The sequence below is a fragment of the Lathamus discolor genome, chromosome 5, assembly GCF_037157495.1.
Source record: "Lathamus discolor isolate bLatDis1 chromosome 5, bLatDis1.hap1, whole genome shotgun sequence".
Classification (NCBI taxonomy): Eukaryota; Metazoa; Chordata; class Aves; order Psittaciformes; family Psittacidae; genus Lathamus; species Lathamus discolor.
In genome coordinates, this window is record NC_088888.1 from 72,378,482 (window position 1) to 72,405,750 (window position 27,269).

The window sequence follows — 27,269 nt, forward strand, 5'->3', positions numbered from 1 at the left end:
TACCAAGATATCCCTTAATCCTTCCAAAAGCTGTCTAGTTATATGCTAATATTTCTGTTAAGTAGTTGGGGGGTTGTTTCAGACAATTTGTATGGTAAGAAAACAGGGAATCCAATGCTGTAGAATAAAGATAAAAGATAAATACAGAAGATAAAAGTCACCGGGGAAAAAAAAAAAAAAAGTCTGAATTAGTGATCTAGATAACTTTCACAACTTCAGAGTAATAATCTCAAAATTCACAATTCCTTCTATTAATTTCCTTCATGATGAGCTATCATCTGCAAGTGTCCATGCCAAGATTTAGTCAGATCTCTAATTTTAGATGTCTTAAATTGACTGTGACAGATCTCACCCCAAACAAAAGAGATGATCACCTCTTCTGAATGCTGTCCCTGGGAATGAGATCTAATCTACACAGACTCTCAGTCTTTAATAAACCAAACACTATTCTTTAGACTGGTTTAAACACATTTTACTGAAATCCCCCATAAAAGAGACAGTAGCAAAGTCAACATTAGTACAAATAGCTGCAAATTCACCCTGCTGGGCCAGAACTAAGTTTTTCCATGGGTGTTTTTCTCTTGGTGACATTAACCAATGGATGTTACAGTACATGTTTCATGAGGGCTCATTTGGGCCTTCAAGTCAACCTATCTAAAAAAACTGTGCTGTTATTCAATAACAAATCATTTTGGTAAACTCAGAGATTCAATGAAAGTTTTAATTTCTTGGGAAAATACATAGAACACAGAACACAGAGATTAGAGAATTATAGATAAGTTCCTGCCTGTTGACACCTCCTTTTAAAGCCTTCTAAATGAAGATAAACCAACAACCTAAAAACACCATGAAATTTCTTCTTGATTATCAGGAAAAAATAAATTATGGACTCAGAATAAAAAATCTGATGTGATAAGTAAATAGTAGAGGCATTTGATATTACTGTGAGTGTGAATTTATTCCTTCTCACATGAAGATCAAATCTAGGAAACATGCTGGGAAAGGAACAGAGATTTTTGTAATAATTTTATGATCCAATGTATCCAGAAAGGAAGGCTAACTGAAGTGTTGACAAAATGTTGGATCCAAATGAATTCTTTCCAAGCATTTATTAGGTGTGCAAGAACACGAGACACGAACAAGCCATTTCCCAAGCTTTTTGATCACTCACTGAGAAGCTAAGAACTAATAATAGGGGATGCATGAGTCTTACAATAGTTGCAACAATGTTACAAAAATGAGCAACAGAAAGAGACACGTAAACATCAATCTCATAGTGCAGAATGTACCATATACATAGAGATATGTCACAATGTAGATGGTTGTCATGTATTTCTCAGTACCAGAATCCAATCCTGAACCTGAAAGAGGAATTGAAACAAAAAATAAACAAATAACAACAACAACAAAATATCCCCCTGTCCTGGGTTTACCAGGAGCCGTTTTGCTCCTTCTTAGTAACTGGTGCAAGCTCTGTGTTTTGACTTCCAGCCTGGGCAGAGAGCTGATAATACCGATTGGTTTTAATTGTTGCTAAGTAATGTTTATTCTGGCCAAGGACTCTGTGAGTCTCATGCTCTGCTGGGGACGAGGGAGGCCGGGAGGAAGCAGAGACAGGACACCTGACCCAAACTAGCCAAAGAGGTATTCCATACCATAGCACGTCATGCCCGGAGGGGGAACTGGGAGTTACCTGGAAGGGGCAGGCTCTCGCTCTTCGGGGGGGTCGAACTCGTTCGGCGGTGGTATCGTATTCTCTTGTTATTTTCTCTTATCAATATTATCATTGGTGGCAGCAGCAGTGATTTGTGTTATACCTTAGTTACTGGGCTGTTCTTATCTCAACCCGTGGGAGTTACATTCTCCTGATTTTTCCTCCCCATCCCTCCGGGAGTGGGGAGGGTCGGGGGGGGGTGAGTGGACAACCTGTGTGGATTGGTTTAAACTACGACACCCCCAAAAAACAACCAAACAAAAAAAAAAATCTATTACACACAATTGTCTGGTTTTGACTGATTTAGAAAACAATAAATTAAAATTAAGTTGTTATCAGGATTGTAAAACTGTTAACTTCGTGACAAAAAGGGAGGTTGATTTACCTAATTGCAAATCTTACAGGAAGCTATTAGAGTAGGCTGAATATCTCAGGTAAAAAGAGAGGAGTGAGAGAACGCGTAAGAGAGGCTTATATGACATTTTAGAACTGTATGAAGGTTTTTTTGAATTTATGTTGAATATAAAGATCAGAAATGTAGGAGGGCACATAGTCAGGAAAGAAGTAGAATATCATGAGAACTAGTGAATTCTTCCCTCAGCTTTAATTCTGGTTTGTTTAGTGAACTCTGCTGAAATATTTAACCTTCCTAAAACTCTTTTCCACTCTGTAAGAACAGACTACATGATCCTCATGAGTATTGAAAGACCTAATTTATTTTTGTCAAATCCTTTTAAATCCTTGCATGAGCAACATTACATGTGAGTACTGCAACTTTTGTTGTTATTTTTGTTTGGGTTGTTTGGCTATTGTTTTGGGTTTTGGTGTTTTTGGTGGGGTTTTTTTGTTTGTGGTTTTTTTTTTTTCTCTGAAACTATTAACAATGCTTGGTTTTTCCTTAGGTTCAGCTCCTGGAGTCCTGGATTATTTGAAAATTTAAGTTTGAATTAAAAGAAATGCTGTTTCTGGGGAGAAAATACCTCAGAAATATTTGTTTTAGTTCACTAGACAGGTAACTATCCTCTGGTTTTATTCTGTTTTATTGTTTAGCAAATAATTCAACATTGTACATACCCTGGAGTGCTTCTAAAGGAGGAAAGTTTGTGATCAGTGCTTTGTCCTTGGAGGCAGTAGCTATAGTTATGAGCCTGGTGTTCCTGTCTCCTCAGCATGAGCAGATTTATAAGATGCTAATTTTGGAATTTTTTTCTTTTTGTTTTGGTTTGGTTTTAATTGTTGGTGATTTTTTTTTTTTTTAATGGAATATACTTCAGAATAGAAGAATAAGTCTTTTTTCTTCAAAGACAGTATTTGAAATGCTGTATCTTAAGCAGCTAGAAGCAGCTGCCAGGGGCCGAGAAGCCATAGATTCTGTAGTAGAAATTCTACTCACATATTTGCATTCAGTGTTTCCTATTTATTAACTCCAAGCAGCAGTATGCAGATTATTTTATATGACTTTCTGTAGTGCTTACCTTTCTCCACGCATTTTGCATCAAGTTCTGGATATTTTCTTCTACGCTATGGATATTCCCTTTGGAAACAGGTGCTGAGAAACTGCTTATTATAACATCTGAATTAAAGATACTAAGACACATATCCTATTTCATTTGAAATTTCCCGTATAGTCTCTATTGATTCAAGAATGATAAAGACGGTAGGGGAATTACCATTCCTATAAATATTCGGAATTAGATTCGTCCTTTAACACATGTATCCTGTTGCTTTCACAGCAAGTTGCCTATTTCAGTGGTCAAGAATTTGCATCAGGAAAATAAAAGCAGCTTTAGCATAATCTAAGGGCATATTAGGTAGTAGTACTTGGATGAAACAGTAAAATGCTGAATGAATATCAGCAGAAATAGCTCTGTAAGTCTTAAGAAGAACTGGAAAAAGGTCATGCAAAGTAGAGTGGACAAATTATTCAGATACAGTATGGGCAAAGAAACAGTGCTAGGATAAAAATAGATCAGATGACCTAATCTGCACCTTTGATCACTAATTTCTGTGATCCAGTCAAGGCTAATATAACACAAAATCAACAAAGAAATGCTAGCATGTATAAATGGAGCATAAGAAAAACATTTCATCTTCCTCACATACTCCAAGCTTTGCCAGATTTAATGCTAGGACAGACCCAATAAAAATTAGACAGCAACTTTCTCAAATTTTCCCAGCAAACTGGTCATAATTTTCCACTATACTCTTTAATCAGAGCTACTGTAAATCACAAAGAAATGGTGAAATTTTATTTTGGTCAAAATCAGAGAAGCACTAACTAAGGATCTATAGTAGAGAAGCAAAATATATTTGGGAAAGCTCTAATATCTAAATATCAAATAAAGGATAATAATAAGGATCTAATAAAGCCCTGACATAGTGAATGTAAATAGAGAAAGCAACTAGAAATGCTGGAAAGAAAAAGGTTCTGAAAGCACACAGGAAATGTCAGTCAGAACTTTTAGCAAGAAGGGAAGTGAAATACCTAATCTAACACAAAAGATGAGGATAGATAAAGAGGATATGAAAGAGGTCGTTGGCTACAACAGACTCTGTCACACCCTAAGCAAAAATGGAAATGATATTAAGTTTTACACTAGTTGTCATTAGATAATAGAGTGGTGTCTGGTTTTCATTCCCTCAAGCTGCAGTGATGTAACCTGAGTAGATATCACCCTCATATAGCAAGGGAGTCTTGAAAGTCACACATGCACAATTTTTTTACCAAGCCAGAAATGTGAAATTGAACAAAGAGGAAAAGAAAAATAACCTGAATTTATCCCCTTCCTCACAAGAAAATCGGTGAGGAATCAGAATCTTGCATATAAACTGTACCATGTAAAAATGTGTATGCACACATAGTAATGAGACATGGCTGCACAGATCATTTAACAAGAATGGCCTTTCAAGTGCAGAAATATGGTTCGGTTCTGCTGGAGAATCAATAGGTCACTTCCATGACATAAACTCTACAGATCCCTGAGTGCTACAGAAATACCTATTAAACAAATCTAAGCAAATAAATTCATCAAAACTATATGTCAATTGGACAAAGCTACAGAGAGAGCATAAAAGTATAATCAATGCAGGTAAAATAAAAAGTCTTATGGTTTCAACATATAGAAGTTAACTTAATCACATATTTATCCCTTGTGATTTACCTATGAAACTTTAAGACCTGTAGTGCTTTAGAACTTCTGCATTTACTTTGTTTAAATCATTATCTGCCTTTAAAAATGGAGAAGCAAACGTGAAGTTGCTTGAATTACCTGTTTATTCGAATATAGATTTTCACAATAGCTCTCTAGAGTTACCAACTTTCTGGAATAATTCCTTTGAACTATACTGTTTTTTTGGCATTTTTTTTATGCTTTTGGGCGGAAAGGAGAATTCTATTTTTCACAATTATAAAAAGAAAAAAAAAGCAAGTTTGCACACAATGAAAGGCTAAAATGACCACACAATGAAAGGCTAAAGTGACCAGATTATTTAGAAAACAGAAAAAACAAAATAAGCAAAATTTAAATATTTTGTTACAAGAGTACTCTGAGCAAATTTCTTGCTTCCTTTCCCCAAATTATTTTCTTTCTAGATGTTGAGAAATTATTCTTGCTAAATGCTTTGGATCTTTTTATTTTCATATTTTATTTTTTTATTATTATTTTTTCCCTAACTCTACTGTAGAAGTAATTAATTTATGGAATGAATAGATATAGATGCTTTTTATTTTTTTTTATTCTTGCTGTCATATAAAAGCTTTTTAATGAACCAAGTGATTTCTAGAAAGCCCTTTAACTCACCAGACAAAAGCATGCAGCTGACAATAGAAAAGTTCAAGTGGCAAGATGTTTTCAACAGAGACCACTAGAGTTTACTAAGTTTACCAAGGCAAGACATAACTTTCTCAGTCTCTTAATTCTAAATGAGAAAATCTTTCATAAAATTGGGGATGGCTTACCAGTTATTGTAACTGGTGTAAACACTACTGTTTGAAAAAGTCCTTTCTTCTTTCCCTCCACTCATTCATTCAGTTTAGTGTGATCATAGGACCATCTGATCTGGCATTTGATGCAAGCAGTGGAGTCAGAATTAGTGTCAAAGAATAAGATTCTTAAAGCAGAACACAAAAAATTTCTCTAGAAGGCAGACCCATTTCTAAAGGTTCCTTCCTTTATTCTTCTCCTCATTCTCTGTCCCTTATTGAGGAATGCCAAACAAACTACTACAGATAATTTCTGCCAGGAGGGATTTGAAGCCTAAATTTAATGATTGATTTTACCATGGTTTTTCTTTCCATCTTTTTTTCTTTTCTTTCACCAAAATGATGACTAGATTGTCCATTCAAAATTCAAAAATAATAAAAATTGCACTGTAGTTCAACCAGAAGGAATATGCTTATTGCAGAAATTATTGAGCTGAATGTTATGGTTAAGAGGACAGATTACATAATGACAAACCTCCTGACTGTAGAACTAAGGTTTCTTTGCAGATAGTACAATAGATACTCCTCAGGCTGAAGCTATTGATTTCTGCCTTTCCATGACACAATGCAATCAGTATGAATGTTTAAGTTTCTTTTGTTTCTTCCTGTTTCTCTAAGGATTCTCTGTCTGCAGCACTCCTCTCACATTTGATGTTTATGCATACTTTGCTGCTTGGATACCTGGTATCCGTTTTAGGATAATGGATCTCTTTCAATCAAGTTACATCAGACCACCCAGAGAGCTCCTTCTCCTCAATTCTGTATCCTCCCAATAGTCTATTATCAGTTTGGTTAGAGCATTCCAGCTTGTGCTTCATGGGATGAATATTATGCTTTCAGATTAGTTTTAGCTATCATTCAGCTAATATTTTTTTTACGTTTACATTTAACTAAAGAAGTATGCATAAATAGCAGTTGTGTACTTGGAACTCTGTCCTGGGTTCAGCAGTAGCAGCCATTTTTTCTCCTTCTTAGTAGCTAGTGCAGTGCTGTGTTTTGATCTTTTGGCCTGGGAACACCGCTGATAACGCCGATGTTTTTAGTTGCTGCTCAAATGTTTGGTCTGGCCAAGGACTTTCTGAGCCTCATGCTCTGCCAGGGAGGACGGGAGACCGGGAGGAAGCAGAGACAGGACACCTGACCCAAACCGACCAAAGAGGTACTCCATACCACAGCACGTCATGCCCAGGATGTAACTGAGAGTTACTCCGGAAGGGCTAGTTGACTGCAGGGTTGGATGAGGTATTGGTCGGTGCTCGGCTTGGGGGAGTGGGGCGAGTTATTGGTCCGCTGGTGTTGAGGTGTTGTATTCTTTCCTCTTATTATTTCCTTTATCATTATTATTATTGGTGGTAGCAGTAGTGATTTGTGTTATACCTTAGTTACTGGACTGTTCTTATCTCAACCCATGGGAGTTGCATTCTTTTCGATTCTCCTCTCCATCCCTCCAGGAGTAGAGGGAGGAAAAGAAGGGGGGAGTGAGTGAACGAGGTTTGTGGTTGGGTTTAAACCACGACAAACTCATTTATCTTTTAATTTGCTAATTTATTCTTAAGGGTCTTGAGAAATCAGTAGTATATACAAGATGGTTTCTGAATTTATGCGTTTTATAATAGGTAGATTTGTGCATGCCTAATGAAAACCACCTAGAGGGAGCTACAATTTATATTGCTGTGATTTACAGTCAAACGCTCCATTTTCAGTTGAATTTGAGGGAACCTACATGCAGTTCTAATGTTTTTACAAGGTACATATGTGTGTGAAAAGTTTTTCATGTGATTATATTCTCACAGACTTGCTTTAATGCATGTGATTGCATGACAAAAGTATTTCTGAAAATATTTTCTGAAGCTTAATTTTACATGGTTTATAATTTCCAGATTTTAACTTTATTACTAATGGACTAATCCATTCAAAATCTCCAATTATGGCACTTGGTCTAAATTTACTTGAAAAGCTCATCAAGCTGGTGACAGAAGGCCTTTTATTCACAGTATTTAAAAGTGTGAAAATGAATGTAATTCCAAAGTGTGGACATCACTTATCTACAGATACCTATACTCTTCTCCCTCCCCAGATATCTATAAATAAGGAATATATGGCTATGGTATCATATATTGGATTGATAAAAGTGGCTATGTAAGTGACTGTGGATTCTGAAGCGACAAAAACTGTTGACATATGTATTACCTTATTGAGATAGCTTTATTATTAAGTACATTATTTGTTATATTCTAATTCAGTTGCTCTCAGATCTTCAACAGGCCCTACTGTGTTAAATCTTGGTCTGATTTATAGTGGCATGTAAGTTAAAAGTAGAGCTGAGAAGTGAAATTTTAATTTAAAAAGAAATTTAGGATAATATTCTGTTGTTCTTCATTGTGAGAAAAACAACCATCTAAACCAGAAATGTTCACTGTGTCAAAATTCTTAGCTATTCTCTCTTATTTTACATTTCAATTATTAGAAAAAAAAAGTATAAAAACCAAAATGTTTTGTTCTAGACCTTTTAGAAATTTAACAGTCTTCAGTCTGTGAAATTAATCTCTGTTTAACTTAAAAAAAAATAACCACAAAACTTTTAAAGGAACATAAAGGGGGGTTATTTGTTTGGATTTTGTCTTTCTGTGTTTATTGAGGCAATAAAATACTAGACTTGTAGATGGAGAAATGATTTTTCTAAAATATTTATAAAACGGAAAATATTTTTCATTTATTTAATTGTATGAATTGGGTAGTAAATGCATAAATATGATTTCATCAATGGGACATACAATGTACACTATTTGGTTAGAAAGAAACTGGGTAGGAATTACCTTATGAAAGTAATCACAGATTAAAGTATAAAAACTTGTGGAATTATAGGATAAAAAATAAATAGAAACATTTAAATAATGTGTGGCAAAGATAAGAGTGACAAAGACAACCTTTTGATACTGCTAGAGGCTGCAAAGAAAATGTTAAGGTAGATATTTTTTATGTGCAAAGTCTGATGGAACACTATAATAAAATAGAATAAGCAGTCATGAAAAGGTTTGTAACTCGGTAATCATATTTTCAGCATGTAGAGAAATTCCATAGATCATTAATCAGTCATTAATGGAATAAATTGAAATATCTTCATTTTAACAGATGCCAGAATAGATGAGGGAAGAAGTCTTCTTGATGACTCAGCTAGGTATCATTGCTTTGATTCTTCTGAGCATATCTTACATCCTTCAAGGCTTATTAACTGCCTCATCATGATCTGAAACAGTTTCTAATACTATAGCACGATTTTTTGCTGCCTGAAACACAACTCTAAACTGCAATGTCTGTTGAAATGTGCATTAAAACGGAACTAGAACTCAATGAACCCCCTGAGAGACTTTCTGATGGGTTCTTCATGCTTCAGACTGGATACGTGCTTATATCTGCATATGAACAGAGAACATACTGCTATAATAGTACCATTTCCATGAAAGAAGAATGGCCTAGAAGTCAGAGAATAATTTAGGCTTTAATTGCCACAACTTCTAATTGGTTTTGTTGGTTTTGGAGGTTTTTTTCATGACCTTTCTGAGTTACTTAGGATTTTCTAGTAAAGGAGACAGTGACCCACCCAAGCAAAATCACTACTGGGCTGGAGCTCCATAGCTTCTTCATAGGTGCGCTAACTTTTCCAGTGGCAAAGTTAACATGGCCTGTGTATTTATTTCTGCATTATCTCAAGTTAAAACCCAACTGGAAGAAGAAATGCCTGAGTCATTTACATTGACTGAGAATCTTTTCAAATGAAAAGTGCTAAGGAGCCTGTTAAACAGAGTTCTGATCACACAATGAGCAGCGTATTTGTCAAGCAATACAAATACAATGGTTGCTGGTAACATAACCAAAATGAGACAGCTTCTGCCATATGAAAAATGTACCTGCATGTTACATGACACCAATAGACATACACATATATATCCTCTGGGCTGATGAGCATGTAGCTGAAAGGGTAGGTATATTTGACTGATATAACAGATGAAATTGCACATTGCCTCTGTGGGTGTACTTTGTGTCAAAGACGCAGGAGTATAAGCTTGCTCTTTTTTGTCATGTTGCCTTTTGGTTTACTTAAGCATGTGGATAACTACCCAGTTTGCTGGATTTTCTGACTCCATCTTCCTTACATCCCTAACTCTACCTGTGCATCGAACAGGCAACTATAGCATTCCTAGCATTATAGCTGTAGAGCGTCCAAACATCTTAGTCTCATACCAATAACAGAATGGTTTTAGTAACTTCTTACTTTACAGGCATTCACATAGGCAACATTTGTTTAAGTGAGGTGGTGAAATGGAAACTGTATTTAATACAACAGACAGATACACTTTTATTTCTAAGGTTTAAATGTTGTCTTCCAAGCACTAAGGAGGAAAAAAAAAAGAAAAAAAAAAAAAAGAAAGTGTTGAAAAGAGCCTGTGAGAGACGTGGGTAGAAATTCTGTTGCCACTGATTAATTTAATGCACACTACCCACAGAGAGCTCTGAATATTAGCCTACAAGATGCTCAGTTTACATTTATTGCTTGTGAAAAATCAAGCAGATACATAGAAAAAATAATTTGATTGTTCTATTGCAAGCTGTCAATCAGCTGAAAGCTTGAGAATGACATACAAGCCCACCTAACAAGAAAATTCAAGAAGATTTTATATGCACGATATATAATCAAGTCACCAAGGACTAACCGGAATCTCTCAACAGACTTAAATTGAGCTATTTCAGCTTCTGCTACCCGGTACATTCTTATCACTGCTATCATTTTTAATGCAATGAAGAAACACAGTTTCAATCTGTTTGACAGAAAAACAGATTTATTATAACAGAGTAGTTGGAGAGCAACTCTCACAATACAGTTCAGAATAAAGCTTTCACTTTAGCTGATTTGTCAATAATTATAAAACTACTGATTAGTATAAGATGTGGGCTAGATTGCCTTGTTGCCTGAACACCTGTTATTAAAAAAAAAAATTTTTTTTCATATCCGTCATACTTTTGACAGCCTAGCAAGAGATTACTGAAAGGTTCACACAGGAACAGCTCTTTATAATTACAAGCACCAAAACACAGAACAGCAGCTATGGAATACATCAACTAGCTTTTGTAAGTGCAACCATGTTCCACAAGATCTTCCGCGCCCATTACTTAAGGACCCACAGCAGTTTATAAAACAACAGACTATATTATTTATTAGGCATTGGTGGTGGTGGTATTGCTTTTTAACACTATAACATTATGCCACACTTATTTCCTTTTAAATCACTGGATTCTTTTCATTCATTTCAACAGGATTTACATTTTTAATAAATGAGGTGACTAACGTGATCACCTTTGTGGTCACTGATTTTCATTTTTTCTCAGCTGGTAGTGATGAATAATTTCATTACTAAATTGACGAGAATGTCAGAAGCAACATCTATAATAAATCAGTACCACATGAGAAACCAGCCAAAGAAACCTTCTCAAGGATTCCTGCAATTGCTGCAGTTTTTTTCTTCTCCCTCGTTTCCCTGTCTGTCCCCCAGTTTTCACCCAGATCATGCTCCTCACCTCCCCATGAGTGTAAACTCATGTCAACCCTTCAGGGAGGGTTAGGTTCACCCTAGCAGTAAGCCAGGGTGACACAGACCTGAAAAATCAAGAAATTAGTCTTGTTTGTGACTTCCCTTCAGCTTTCACATGCCCTCTGATCTCAGAGATGTTTGCTATGTGGGAGACAAACACAGCCTTTCTTTTCAGTTTATATTTTTTCTCACTCAGGCTGCTAGGTACAGTGAAACCCAGTCCGAAGCTCCTAACTTTCCACAGAAAATACATAGAGAAGTGAGATGCCAGGATTTCAATCCCAGGACTATTCCCAAGCTCTTCTACAGTTTTCCTCTTTATTTCCTATCTTAAAAAGGGTAATGAACCATCTTTAAAAGCATGCTTATCCAGCTTCTGCTCCTGGTGCCAGATCAAAATTTCTCGTGGGAGACAGTCTCTCTTTTTGCTTTTCTTGTTTCACCTTTCTTTTTTTTTTTTTTTATCCTTAATAAAGGATATTATCCTTAATATGATCTTAGAAGACTTTCTGCTTAAGTTTCACGAAAATTCTACTACTTCATGTCATTTGAAGAAAACTCCTTTCTTTTACATCAGAGACTCTCAGAGAAAAAGGTGGGTGTTTTTTTCTAAGATATTTTATAATGAACAAGTCCAGGAATGAAAACCAATCTATAACTCCATCTTGAATTCCATTTTGCTGGGGAGATGTTGAAACTTTTGCTTCTGAACCTTTTTGTTTAGATTGGCTCTTTCAGAATGTCTGCAATTTTCCTAGAACTTTAAAAATTATAGAATCACCAACTATAAAATAATCTCATTATAAAATATATTATTCCATGTACAGAATTTGACCTTTCTACACTGTTCTTTGTCAAGGCAATAAAAATAATACATTTCAATTATCAAATAATGGCCCCTCCTCCAATTCCCATGGAAGTTTTTTCCTAAACAGATCAACATTTCACACTTTCTATCTTCCACTTCCTTTTTCATACATTCATTCATTCATTTGGTGTGTGTGTCCCACCCCAGCACAAGTCCCTCTATATGTTTACAACTGAATATTGATGTCTGTCAGATTCCCGCCCTTAGTGTCACTCACTACAATGTCTAAACACCCCACAGTCATCTAGACCCCTAAATGTAGAGAGACATCTTAATATTAAATTGGATCTTACCCTAAGGTCTTGTGCATAAGCACTTCATGACATCTGAACTGCCTTGGACAGTAAGTACAACACCCTCCACAATTAGCAAGTACAACACAGGAATTATATGGGGCTGTTTCCACCTGGAGCAGCAGCTGGAGGCCATGAGGTAAACCCAGACCACAATTAAGGTCACAGGGCACCTATATAGAATCATAGAAAAGTTAGGGTTGGAAAGGACCTCAAGATCATCTAGTTCCAACCCCCCTGCCATGGACAGGGACACCTCTCACTAAACCATCCCACGCAAGGCTTCATCCAACCTGGCCTTGAACACCACCAGTGACGGAGCACTCACAACCTCCCTGGGCAACCCATTCCAGTGTCTCACCATCCTAACAGGAAAGAATTTCCTCCTTATATCCAATTTAAACTTCCCCTGTTTAAGTTTTAACCCGTTACCCCTTGTCCTGTCACTACAGTCCCTAATGAAGAGTCCCTCCCCAGCATCCCTATAGGCCCCCTTCAGGTACTGGAAGGCAGCTATGAGGTTTCCACACAGCCTTCTCTTCTCCAGGCTGAACAGCCCCAACTTCCTCAGTCTGTCTTCATACGGGAGGTGCTCCAGTCCCCTGATCATCCTCATGGCCCTCCTCTGGACTTGTTCCAGCAGTTCCATGTCCTTTTTATGTTGAGGACACCAGAACTGCACACAATACTCCAGGTGAGGTCTCACAAGAGCAGATATGCAGGGAGCTGAGTCAAGTCCCTTGTCTATATCATCACTTAGGTCAGTTCAGTTACCTAAACTTGTGCCTCTGGCCATTTAAAAGGGGCTAATGTATGTCCATCTGCCAGCATGGAAAAAAAAAAAAAAAATCCACAAAGCCATAGGTATTGTCTTTTTATCTTCACAGCTGACACGCAGCCCATTACTCTGACATGTGACAGAGCAAAGACATAGAAGAGTTCACTGGTGTAACCATTCTTTTTAAAACAGACTCACCCAAGGTAGCACTGCAGATGTATTTTGCTTTTGCTGTGAATGTTGACTAAATTACATAAAAATAAAAAATCTCCCTGAAGAATATGAGCAGCCTCCAACTTCTTTACTTAAAGAGTCTGATAACAATACAATATCAATCTTGAGATCTCACAACCCCACTGTTGCAGTTATTACCTGAAACTTCTTTGTTGAGGACTGACGCAGACTGCTTTCTTTCTACTACCGTATACATTGCGTAGTCCAAGACACTGACTGTACACGTGTTTAGCAAATTTTCCCTATCCAGCAATGCTTTGTAATCTCTGTCTTTACACTGAACAAAACCATGGTGTCATTTTCAGATCCCTGTGCATGCTATCAATTTATGCTTGCTGTAAAATAATCTTATAGCCAGGAGAGATAAGTAAAACTGAAAAGCATTATCCTGCACAGAACGGAGCGAGGTACTGTTTTGTATGGCATAGATGTTTCCATTATAATTCATTAACTTCTGCAAAGAGGGTTTTCAGCTGTGAAGGGAATATACATTCTGTCTGCTGAGGCCCCAGTTTCATCTATATACACACAAATATCTGATGTCTGCATGTATGCATGTGTACTTACATATTCATGCCTCTGATTACATATACAAACATATATTTGGATGTTTAAAAAAGCAGCAAATAACTAGATATAAATACATAGTGCACTCTGCATTTAGTATTTTATCTTGAAATACTTGAAGCTTTAACAAACCATTAGCAATTGTCTGACATATCATTTTATTGCCATAAGTAAAATTATGGTTTTTAACAGTTAAAGGACAAAATCTTTAAACTGGGTGTCCCAGTATTTCAGATGTCATAACATAAAGGGTAAAAACAAGCAAACAAATGAAAAAAAAAAAAAAAAAAAAGAAGAAAACTTTGTCCAGGAATCTAAGGACCCAGTTAGGAAAGCCAAGGCCCAGTTAGAATTAAATCTGGCAAGGGATGTGAAAGATAACAGAAAGAGCTTCTACAGTTACATTGCAAATAGTAGTTTCTTTGCAAACTAGTGGATTTAGTTTACCAACTAAATGCAAAATATTAGCACAGAAGTTACTGCTACATGTTTGTGTTTTGTAATTATTTGGGTAATACAGATCTAGATTCACTGAGGCCTCAGAATCCGTTGTTTCTGCACAAACCATAGGACAACTTGCCTTAAAAGTGATTAGGCTCACCTATCTAACGGTGACAATAACTGGTATAAAGGCAACCAACTTACAACAACCTCCAAATCATCTTACTTCTAAACTCGGCCTTGATGTCTTCTCACTATCACTGATAAATACTCTGAAAAGTGGAGGGTTTTTTTGAAAAAAAAGTTTCTTGGTAAATTGGTACAGACGGCTCTATCAGAACCTAATTATGACTGTGGAGCCAGAAAATAGATTGCATTTTCCATACATATTAATGCTCTTCAAATCCTCATTTGTCATGTTCAAGGTTATGCAGAGATGACATTCAAGAAACCCAAACTCCTTGCTAAACTCGTTTTGACAGTCCAAGTCTGTTATAACACCACCTTCTCAAGCTTTTGGATAATATTAAAACTATAACATCATTCTTATAGGAATGTAGTGAAATCATAAAGTTGTAAAGAAATTATTGATGATGAAATTTAAGTTCAGTACCATAAGAAATAATTTCATTAATAGGCTTTCACTTATATAATAGTGAAGCAAATGTGTGTATAATGAAAAAAAAAAGATTTTATAGGATTTTATAGTTGATGTTTACTATATGTACATGTAACTGTTTTAGGCACATTAAGACCTGTAACTAATACAGAGGCACATGACAAGAAAGTGATACAAGATATTATTAGTAAATGAACACTGATTCTGAACACTTATAATAGAAGAAATCACAATTCAAGTTATAACCAAAATATATACGTGTGATTTTTTTACCACTAGAAGTACAGGGGACATTATATAAAAAACTTAAACCTGACTGTACCCACTTACTTAGTCTGAGTACTTCTAAAGAAGTAAGATAAGCTTTGTAAGAGTAAAATAAGTCTTAGGCTTTCAGTACTTTGTTATTTTTTCTAACACTCCAAAAATAACTTTGAATACAAAAATCAAATGAGATGATGTGAAATTATCATACTATCCAGCTTCCACTTAGACTGGTGATGCATCAAACAGTATTGGAGAAGTCTGTGACGTTTCAGACTTTTAACTGTATCTTGGCATTTCAATATAGAAAGGTACTCTGCTTTTTTTTTCAGCCTAAAGTAAACACAATTCCTAATGGAAAAAGTGAGCATTCACAGTCATCTCTGCTGAAAGATGAGACAAAATGTATTATGAATGCAGTAGATATCTAAAACATCTGAAAAGTATAAAGCTTTCCTATCCTGTTCACCATTGTTTATACTTGCTGAAGCTATAAATCACTTGGTTGATGAAAAACTGTATAGCAAATTAGATACTGGCAAGTAGCTGTTGGTCATTTACCACAAAGTTATCATAAGAACAGCTACTTAAAATTTTATAGTACCGTATTATGCCAAGTCATCTAATGGTACTTTACAATATTACATTAAAATTGAAGGCTAATACATTTTGCAGATTTACTGTTCAGATAAAACAAGATAAAATCCAAGGGACCAAATTCAATATGTATGCAACTTGTATCATCCCTGTACAGTTAAACAAATGATAACTGCTCCACTGAAAACCAGTATGTTTGATATTTAGATCTAAAAAGGGCAGTTGCAAGCTAGGACAAATTAAAAGAAAAAAAAAATAAAAAAGAAAATAAAAAACCCAACCATTTACTGGAATGCCTTTTGTCTTTTTCATTCTTTGCTATTATTTCAGATACTTGTATTTGAGTAGGAGCTTGTTATTATTATTCTCTCATATCACAGTTCTCCATCTTCTGGGTCTTGCTGAGAAGCAATTACTCATCCAATATGTGTGAGTGTGTGTTTGAAGGAGAGGCTATGCCATCATGTTTTGCTGATCTAAATAAGATGTGAAAATAAACAATATTACAACTTCCTCATGATATTGAGAAGGAGTTTATGAAGAAGAATTAAACCTCCATTTAAACAAAGTATCTTGAACAGTCAGAAAACATATGAACCTGAATCAACACACTTGTTTTCTTTTGCAAGTTTTATTTAGAGTAGAGTCTGGAAAACTTTTTTTAAGAAAAGCCTCCAGTTTTGGTAGGAGGCTTGCCAGGCTGGTCAAGGAGGCTTTAAACTAGACGTGTTGGGGGATGGGGGCATCATTCCATCCCAACACACACAGTCAGTTGCCAGCACCTATAAGAAATGCTCAGAGCAATGTAGAGATATTCCAACCACTCCAGCCAATGAACTGGCTTCATTTGGAGCTCAGCTCAGATGCCTCTATACAAACGCCCTCAGTATGGGGAATAAACAAGAGGAATTAAGGATGTGTGCACATCTACGGGGTATGACATAATAGACATCGCGGAAACATGGTGGAATGGCTCCTATGATTGGAGTGTTGGAATGGAAGGTTACAGGCTCTTTAGAAAAGAGAGGCCCGGCAGGCGGAGAGGGGGAGTTGCCTTTTATGTTAGGGAGAGGCTGGAGAGTATGGAACTCTGTGTGGGGACAGGTGAGCAGTCAACAGAGAGTTTGTGGGTCAGGGTTAAAGGGAGAACAGCTATGGGGGACTTTACTGTGGGGATCTGCTACAGACCGCCTGATCAAGAGGAACCTGCAGATGAAGCACTCTACAGACATAGGAACAGCCTCACGCTCACAGGCCCTTGTCCTCATGGGGAACTTCAACCACCCTGACATCTGATGGAGCGAAAGGTACGGCCCAGCACAAACAATCCAGGAGGTTCCTTGACTGTGTGGAAGACAACTTCCTTCTGCAAGTAATAGAGGAGCCAACAAGGAGAGGTGCCATGCTTGACCTTGTGCTCAGAAACAGGGAAGGGCTGGTTGGAAATGACAGACTCCAGGGCAGCCTTGGATGCAGCGATAAGGAGATGGTCGAATTTGAGATCCTCAGGACAGTGAGAAGAGTGTGCAGCAAGCTCATTGCCCTGGACTTCAAAAGAGCAGACTTTGGCCTCCTCAGGAACCTGCTTAGTAAAGTTCCATGGGATATAGCCCTAGAGGGCAGGGGGGCTCAAGGCTGTTGGTCGATATTCAAGGATCACCTGCTACAAGCTCAGGAGTGCTGCATCCCAACTAGGAGGAAGTGCAGCAGGAGGGCCAGGAGACATCCTTGGATAGATAAGGAGCTGCTGAGGAAACTCCAAGGGAAAAAAAGAGGCTTATAAAAGGTGGAAGCAAGGACAGGCGGCCTGGGAAGAATACAGGGATGTTGTCCAGGAAGCTAGGGACCAGGTTAGCAAAGCTAAGGCCCAGTTAGAATTAAACTTGGCTAGGGATGTTAAGGGTAACAGGAAGGGATTCTATAGGTACATAGTGAACGAAAGACAGATTAGGGACAACATAGGCCCCCAGAGGAAGCTATCGGGAGAACTGGCTACTCTGGATTTTCAGAAGGCTGAGGTTCTTAATGACTTCTTTGCCTCGGTCTTCACTGGCAAAGGATATGACCACACCACCCAAGTCTTGGAAGGAAGATGCAGGGACTGTGAGAATGAAGACCTTGGGTCCACTGTAGGAGAGGATCTGGTTCGAGACCATCTTAAGAACCTGAACGTACACAAGTCCATGAGACCTGAAGAAATCCATCCACACATCCTGAAGGAGCTGGCAAATGAAGTTGCTAAGCCACTGGCCATCATATTTGAAAAATCATGGCAGTGTGGTGAAGTTCCCGACAACTAGAGAAAGGGAAATATAACCCCCCATTTTCAAGAAGGGGAAATTGGATGACCCAGAGAATTACAGACCAGTCAGTCTCACCTCTGTGCCTGGCAAAATCTTGGAGCAGATTCTCCTGGAAGGCATGCTAAGGCACATGAAAAACAACAAGGTGCTTGGTGACAGCCAGCACGGCTTCACTAAGGGGAAATCCTGCCTGACCAAATTGGTGGCCTTCTATGATGGGGCTACAGAACTGATGAACAGGGGCAGAGCAGCAGATGTCATCTACCTGGACTTGTGCAAAGTGTTCGACACTGTCCCATGTGACATCTTTGTCTCTAGGGAGACATCAATTTGATACGTGGACCAGTCAGTGCATAAGGAACTGGCTGGATGGCTGCATGCAAAGAGTTGTGGTCAATGGCTCAAGGTCCGGCTGGAGACCAGTAATGAGTGGTGTCCCTCAGGGATTGCTGTTGGGATCAGTCTTGTTCAACATCTTTGTCGCTGACATGGACAGTGGGATTGAGTGTGCCCTCAGCAAGTTTGCCGATGACACCAAGCTGTGTGGTTCAGTTGATATGCTGGAGGGAAGGGATGCCATCCAGAGGGACCTCGACACACTTGTGAGGTGGGCTAATGCCAACCTCATGAAGTTTAACCATGACAAGTGGGTTGGAGCAATCCCAGGCACAGCTACAGACTGGGCAAAGAAGAGATTCAGAGCAGCCCTGCAGAGAAGGACTTGGGGGTGCTGGTTGATGAGAAAATGAACATGAGCTGGCAGTGTGCGCTCGCAGCCCAGAAAGCCAACCGTATCCTGGGCTGCATCAAAAGGAGCATGACCAGCAGGTCGAAGGAGGTGATCCTGCCCCTCTACTCTGCTCTTGTGAGATCTTACCTGGAGTATTGTGTGCAGTTCTGGTGTCCTCAACATAAAAAGGACATGGAATTGCTGGAACAAGTCCAGAGTAGGGCCAAGAGGATCATCAGGGGACTGGAGCACCTCCCATATGAAGACAGGCTGGGAAAGTTGGGGCTGTTCAGCCTGGAGAAGGGAAGGCTGCGTGGAGACCTCAGAGCAGCCTTCCAGTATCTGAAGGGGGCCTACGGGGATGCTGGGTATGGACTCTTCATTAGGGACTGTAGTGAGAGGACAAGTGGTAATGGGTTAAAACTTAAACAGGGGAAGTTTAGGTTGGATATAAGGAAGAAATTTTTTACTGTAAGGGTGGTGAGGCACTGGAATGGGCTGCCCATGGAAGCTGTGAATGCTCCATCCCTGGCAGTGCTCAAGGCCAGGTTGGACATAGCCTTAGATGACATGGTTTAGTGTGAGGTAGCAGGGGGGTTGTAACTAGATGATCTTAATGTCCTTTCCAACCTTAACTATTCTGTGATTCTATGATTCTATGAAAGATGAGACTTTGGTTCTCATGTCAGTAGACAAAATGAATTAAATAAAATAAAACAGAATTTTAAAAAGGAAATATAGCCAATTATCTTATCAAGTAACAAGAAAAGCTAGAGGACAGTCATAGGCAGGAAATTAACCACTTACAAAGATGCATGTGACCAGAGAACTATACCTGAAGTTGATACTATAAAACATAGGAGCCCAAGACATTCATTCTGCCTAACAGAAAACCAATTGCACTCTAAATTTTAGGTATTCAAGTAAGTGTTGAAATATGCAGCTGACTATGAAAATATGATTATTAAAACTCTCCAGAGGAATGCTGAGCATGTCTATGTGAACACCACTAGCTCTATCCCTAAGTTTAGTTATTGTATAACACGACCTTTTTTTGGACTCCAGTATTACAGGTTTGGATTATGGTTCTTGCAATTCAGTATCTGTTTACAGCACTTGCAAAATGCAGGTTTATTGCCAGTAATAATATTTTGATAGATAGTTCGCACTTTTTTTTTTTTCTTAAATGGTCATTTTATTACATTACCTTTTGCTTTCTTACTTATTGCCAGGAGCATAGTCCCATTAATCACTTCTTACATATGGTATCTTTTCTTTCTCACTTTATTCTCCACAAATTTAGAAATACAAAGATTTACTCCTCTTCACCAGTAAAACAAACATTCGCAGTTTTTCAAGGAACCACTTTTGTATTATTTTAAAGCTGCTTCCCAAACAATTACATGTTCACTTCCAGTGCAAAAGTTCTCACTTTCTTTTTCTCTACAAATATCTTCAAAAATTTTGCGTCTTTTCAAATTCTTGAGAAAAAGTTCTCCTGCCTTGGTATCTGTAAAAGAGCAAAAAAGAAATGCAAGCTGCAAATTACATAAGGAGATTTCATTTAACATACAGTTCAGAAAAAAAAATAATAGCTGTATTTGGCACACCAACTGAATTAGTTATAACTTAGTCAGTGAAAGCCTATTTTTTTCCCCAAAAAAATTGTTCAATTCATATGTTTAATCAAAGTGATTGTCCTTTCTTTAATTCACCCTAGTTCCTGATGTCACCTTGATGATGAGTTGTCCAGAACTGTGTAAGCATTCTACATGTAAGGTCACACACAGCCATATGGAAAGATTTTCATTCCTTTAGTTTCTAGTTGGTTCATATACCATAGAAGACAAAATTGCCTGTTTTTTAGTATTTTCCTCCATCACATTATGTTTTTGTACAAGCAGCTAGAAGCTCCATTGTTTCTAATATACTGTCCATTTAGAGCCCAAAGTCCCACTCAGCGTTACCATACTCCAAGTACTTCACATCTATGAATATCTATGGCTTGGATTATTAATCTGCACTTGTATGTAGATTTGCAGTCTGAAGCTCATTTAATTATTTCCAGTCCACATTTAATCTGAAGTTTTGTACTTCTTGTACTCCTTATTTCTCACTGTTTTTTGCAACACCACTTAATTTAATATAATCTGAAAACATAATTAATGCACTGTTTATTTCTTCTTCCAGTTCATTCATAAAGGTTGATAATGATTTTTCATTCTGCTCAGGCATAAGTTGCTGAAGTAATCAATATCGAAAATATATTAAAAATGAGGCTCCTTAAAGACTTATCTGAAGCCCTAAATGATACAAAAAAAAAAAAAAAAAAAAGGGGGGGGATTTAACAAACTTTAATTAATTACGATGCATACTTGGAATACAGAATTATGTGATAGGTCTGACAACTTTTTAAAGGAAATGTAGTTGCTTCTTTTAGTTTTAAAACTCATACAGATAATGATGAAAGCTCATACACTGCTATACATCTTTCCATGCCCTGCAGTTTCCTAGTGAGTTTAGTTCAATACTGAAGGGAAGAAGCATAAAAGAGTATAAAATAATTGCTATAACAAAGATGGGCAAGTAGTTTGAAGTCCTTTACTATTTATTCTTTCTATTAATGGTCAACCTAGAGTCAGACATGGTGCCATTCCAGTCTCTCAAGTACTTCATTTCAGGGCTAAAACTAGAACCTTTATTTGCTTGACACATCAGTGATGTAGTACTCACAGCAATGTAGCTCCAGTCTTCATGGTAGTCTCCAGTTCTTCACTTTGAATTATTCTGAAGATTCGTATCGTCTCCTATTTTCTTTCCTAAAAGTCTTCATGCGTTTCCTCTCTTTTTTTTCTCTTCTCTTATTCTTTTCTTAAGCTCTGTATGGGCATTCCTCTAAGAACAAATCCTAACGCTTAGCACTTGTCCTTTGTAGCCTTAACCAAAAGCTACTGTTATTGACACTACAAACCCCCCAAAAAATCCATTTTGCTTTTTTCTCCAGCTGAACTGCCCTGTTTCAGGGAAAAGTTAGAATGTATGGGCTCAAACTGATGGATTATCTGAGCCAGTCCCTTGTCTCATTGACACCTAATGTTTTCTGTATAACAGTACGACCTGGGAAGCTACCCAGGAAGCTTCTACCTAATGCTCTCTCAATCCCCAACTGTTTTCTTAACAAGAAACACCTGATCCTGTATTTCTTTTACATGAACTCATCTTCCTTTCTCCTCTTGAGTCTGTAAATTTCCCCTTTCTTGTCAAGGAATTGCACTGGTCTGCTTCAGCTTCTGAAGAACTACTTCCTCCTTGTTTGGAATTGGGATCTATCTGGACAGTCTGAGCTTTATAGTACCTGTGGCGTAAGATGTAGTGAGCAGTTAATACCTCTGCACAGTTTTGACACCATTCATAGATTTGTAGGGCTTTATTTACCACTCCTCCACTTTCAATAGCCCTGTACTATTTGTATTCTTCTTCATATGGATGCCACTTCATAGTGTCAAACCTCCTTGTTATTTCTGATTTATTTTTTGAATGCTAGTTAAAAAGCATTTTTGAGATGAGAGGCCCAGAACTGAAAAGGATATTTAAGATGTGGATGAATCACACATTTATTCAGTGAAATAACTATTTTCTTCTGTAATCCCAGTATAGAATCATAGAATCAGAATCAACTGGGTTGGAAATGACCTTTATGATCATCAAGTCCAACTGTTACTCCATCACTGCCACACTGGAGTACCAGGTTTCCCCACACCACAGCTCCCACAGAACAGCCTCATACACCAACACCAAGTGGAGGGCTGTCTGAAGAGTTAACAACTCACTGTCCCAGGCTGTGCTGCAAGGCCATGCACGGCTGCTGGAGAAGTCAACCACCAAATACGCCCCAGTAGGGCCCAGCCACTCCCCAGATGACTGGGGTATAGTGACAAAAGGGGGATCCATCAGTCAGGCCGCTGCTGCACAGCATCCTCAAGCCCCACCGCACGGCTAACATCCTGTTAAAGGGCCCTCGGCCCTTCAGGTACGGCTACGGCTGAGGCAGTTCCCACATCGGAGAGCCGGGGCAGACACCAACCCCACAGCAACACAGCGGCGACGATGGCCAGGGCCCGGAAGCGAAGGGAGGGGTAGGATAACGGAGGAGGAGGGGAGAGCACGCCGCTGCGGTGACGTGCGGGCACGGGCGCTTCCGGGCAGGGTCCAGCTCCCCGGGCGGGGATCCGGGGGTGACACAGAAGTCCCGGTGGACGACATGGGACAGGCTGGCCAGGACCCGGGGAGGAGAGGTGGAGAGCGGGCAGGGGCGCACCGCTCTGAGTTGAGGCGCGGGCACGTCCCAACGGCCACGTCTGCTTCCGACTGACAGGAAAAGACGCGCGGGTGCAGGGGAGGGGCTCCCCTGAGGGCGCGGAGGGAGAGCCTGGGCGCCGGGCAGGCTGCCCGCGCTGAGAGGAAGCTGGCCGGGAGCCCCGGCGCAGGTGCCGAGCGAGGCGGAGGAGTCGGTACGCTTCGGCACGTGTCCCACGTAGAAGGAGAGCCGCTCCTCCCGGAGCAGCTGGGGACTGAGCACTCGCCGCGACTCTGCGCACCGCTGCTCCCCTGCCCCGCTACGAAGCCCCGGGCGAGGAACCGCAAGTCGCGGCGGAGGTGCGGGTGGAGCAGCAGGACCGCTGCCGGGGGCCGCCGCGGTCCCCTCGCATTGCAGGCGGCTGCCTCTTTCAGTTTTGCTACTTGCAGCTGAACTTTGAGCTTATGTTTTCGTTGAATTATTTGTCCTAACCCAACGTCATGTGTATTATAGAGAGCAGTCAATTCAGAGGAATTGTTTTGTTTTTACTTCTATCGTGCATATTTGTGTGCTCTCTGTGTGTGTATGCATGAACAAAGGTGAATCACCTACATTTATTTTAATAGGGAATTTTATTTCACAGTTTTTGAACCTTCCTAGTGAAATAAATGTGGTATCCTATAGCTTGAAGTTTTGTTGAAGAGCTATAAAGTAATGGACAAACCATATTTTTAGTTGAATAAATTCAACTGAATTTTTGCTGACTCTTTCAATCTCCTCTGCTTCAGGAGGTGAATCACGTCTTCCTCTTCAAGTCCTACATTCAGCCTTTAGTGAAGGCACTGCTAAAGTCTGCAGTGTCACCCAGCTTTGTTTGTTTGTTCATTTTTCCCATGTTATTATAGAATCATAGAATTGTTTAGGTTGGAAAAGACCTTTAAGATCATCAAGTCCAACCTTTACCCCAGGACTGCCAAGTAAACCATGTAATGTCATTAACAAACTCTTAAAGTTGTTAATATTTAATGCAGATTCTTAGGCTAGCAAACTTTCAGGGACTTCAGGATGATCAGAGTCCCTTCAGCGACGTACTTTGTAGATAGATGCTGCCAAGTGCACAGTTCTAGTACTGTTTGTGTCATAGGATCAGTTTCTGTACAGATAGATCACACTGCTTTCCCCTAGCCAAAAAAAAAAAAAGACAAAAAAACCCCACAAACCTAGGAATTTAAAATATAAACCTTAAAATCTAAGGTAACTTAGCATAATTGTGTGATATTTATAATTCACTAAATACTTTTTATAAAGGCTTATCTCTTTACCTTCCGTGTCCATTTCTTCCCCTTTTCCCTCACCTGCCTCCTTGCTGATAGTAAGTCATCTTTTCCTTTCTCCCTCTTCAAGTTTTTACCAAATATATGCCTCAATAAGCTACAAGTATCTTAACTTGTTTTCATAAACCTACTAAGCTTTTTAGCCTTTTACACAACATGGTCTGAAATAAATAATTTGTTACAAGGTCTACCAATGTAAAATATTTGTGGAAACTGTAACCATCAACATGAAAAAGGATATTCTAGTATTTAATTACTGTTTAATCTAGTAAACCTTGTTTATCTCCTTGCTCTGACATTATAAGGGAATGTCAAAATACAGTATAAATTGTACATGCTTTTACTGTAAATTTACTTAAAAGATATTTTCAGGATGATAACATATAAATGGCCTTATTTTATAAACAAAATAGTCCATGTCCCAACTCCCACTTGGAAAACAAATACACTATATTATAACCAGAAACAACCCCGGGCTGAAAAGTCAGACACAAACTAAAGTACCTTTACTATCTATCCACAGGTAGCAAAATACCCTTACCGCTCTGTGAAAATGAGTCAAGAAGGATCATAAAGAGCTTCTGAAAACGATAGTCTGAAAACAAACAGGGAAAATGTGCCCACACTGAAATTCACTGAAGTGTTGTCTCCCTAAGAATTTATGTATTATTTGAAAAATTTCAAACCATGTCAGTGTATTAAGCAGTGTCAGTCCAAAGCCAGTATTACACTCAGTTCCAATGCAGAGCTCTTTAGCTTGTGGTTTTGAAGGACTATGAAGACAGATGGGTGTGTTCTTATGTCCATCTCCAGGATGCTTACCAAATGTCGATTGTCATGTAATGGATGTTTTCTGGGGTGGGAAAGTGAGGGGGAATGCAGCCTTATCCAAGGCTTTTGTAAGAGAGAAACATGGACTCCTGAGGTCACCATATGCCACAGATTTTCTCTGTGTTTGTTTCACTGAATCCATAACCAAAACTCTGATAATAAAGACTGATACCAGATTTTGCACAAAGATGCGGGTATTGACCAAGTTTCAAATGGAAAGTGAAATAAGGGCTTTCATGTAGTGAATGTACTGGTGCATGATTTAAAACCTATCTATGCTATGTATTAGCTTTAATTGTATGTACCGTATTTCAATATATTATTTAATTATACACAATACAGCAAATAATGAGTAAATTATTAAATGAATAAATAATGCAGTAATTTTGGTACAAATAATTTAGAAACCTATAATATTCAAAAATAAGTCAGTGTCCCTTAAGATACTTGTTTTTTGAGGGATACATTTTTGGAATGCATTTGGGATACATACTGAAACCTTTTCAGATATATTTCTATCCTTGACTACAGGATGTATTCCAGTCCATATCACAAATGAGGTGAAAAAGATTTCATACAGGCAAGTTAAAACATCTTTCTCAGTTTCAGGGACATCCCCAAGTGTCAGTATTATTCTGTAGTGGGAACAGATCCATCTTTATTTGGATATTGATAAAGACTTTTTGGTGACCAAATTTTAGTGAAATATTCCCTCTTCTCACAGGTTTTGATGATAAATAATTGCTGCCGAATTTTCTGTCATGCCTAATGTTGTTCCCTCACCATTTGAAAAGCAAGAATCACAGTTTTCTTTGAAGTTGTGCCGCCTTCAGCTTTTTCTATAAATCATTTCCTCATACTATAATATTTAATGCTAACTTAATTTAGCACAATACGTTGCCATATAATGTTTAGGCTGTATGAATATTTAAGAAACATAAAGAGGCTCACAGTGATATGGAGGTGACTGGCAAAACAGAGAATATCAAAGTTGATGAATTTTGCTGTTCAGTCAGTCTGCTTTTTTTTTTTTTTTTTTCTGGAAAGATGATGTGAAGTTGTAATGCCTTCTCTGTTTTGCTTCCTTAGGCACAAGGTATCCTTATGATACCTGCCAATAGCATACACTTAATTTACTGTATTTATATATATATACATGCACATGTATGCACAGACGTACATACATGTATATTCCTTTATTTTAGCCTCAAGAGGTTAGCAGAATTTAGCATGCTTCAATGGCATTTTAAGGACTTCAGAATGAGATATCACTGCCAAATGTTAACATGAGTGCATAGTGAGGAAACTGAAAAAGACTCACAAACACTGACAGCGAGGGAGGACTGGCAGCACAATGATGTAAGGTAGTAATTTCATCCATCCTTTTCTCAATCTGATTTTCTTGTCTTCAAGAGTTTTTAGCTGAGCTAAGACCACCAACTTCTAACTTGAAGGGCTACATTATAATAAATATGCTTGCCTTTTCAGATTTTCCAGGCACTTTAGAAAATGAAAGGTCTCCTTGTGAAGCAGTTGAAAGAAATGTTCTTGCTTGCGTTTCGATGTATATGTGGGCTGAAGAGCTGACTGAAGTCAGCCATCATGTTGGATATATATATGTGTAGGACTTTGCCAGTTGTCTTAAAAATCCAGCTGTTTCTTAAAACAACGAATACTGAGTGAAAAGATGGCAAATACAGAAGGTTGTCAAATGTACATAAGGAGGGAAAATGTGATGGCAAAGTGAGAGGCAATGTGGAAGTAGTCCAATATACAATATTCCAAATGAATGAGTCAGTCATTTCTGAGAAGTATTACTTGTCTTGATT

General features: G+C 38.3%; 2 long non-coding RNA genes across 2 annotated transcripts; both read left to right on the top strand.

Annotated features, from left to right (window-relative positions):
* Nucleotides 1–1,842: 1,842 nt before the first annotated feature.
* On the top strand, nucleotides 1,843–6,777 carry LOC136014372 (uncharacterized). The gene is made up of 3 exons (XR_010612665.1): nucleotides 1,843–2,475; nucleotides 2,617–2,726; nucleotides 6,740–6,777. It is a non-coding gene; the product is annotated as an uncharacterized LOC136014372 (long non-coding RNA).
* Nucleotides 6,778–6,784: 7 nt separating this feature from the next.
* Nucleotides 6,785–13,569, top strand: LOC136014374 (uncharacterized). The gene is made up of 4 exons (XR_010612666.1): nucleotides 6,785–6,855; nucleotides 8,829–8,874; nucleotides 11,761–11,879; nucleotides 13,333–13,569. It is a non-coding gene; the product is annotated as an uncharacterized LOC136014374 (long non-coding RNA).
* Nucleotides 13,570–27,269: the final 13,700 nt, after the last annotated feature.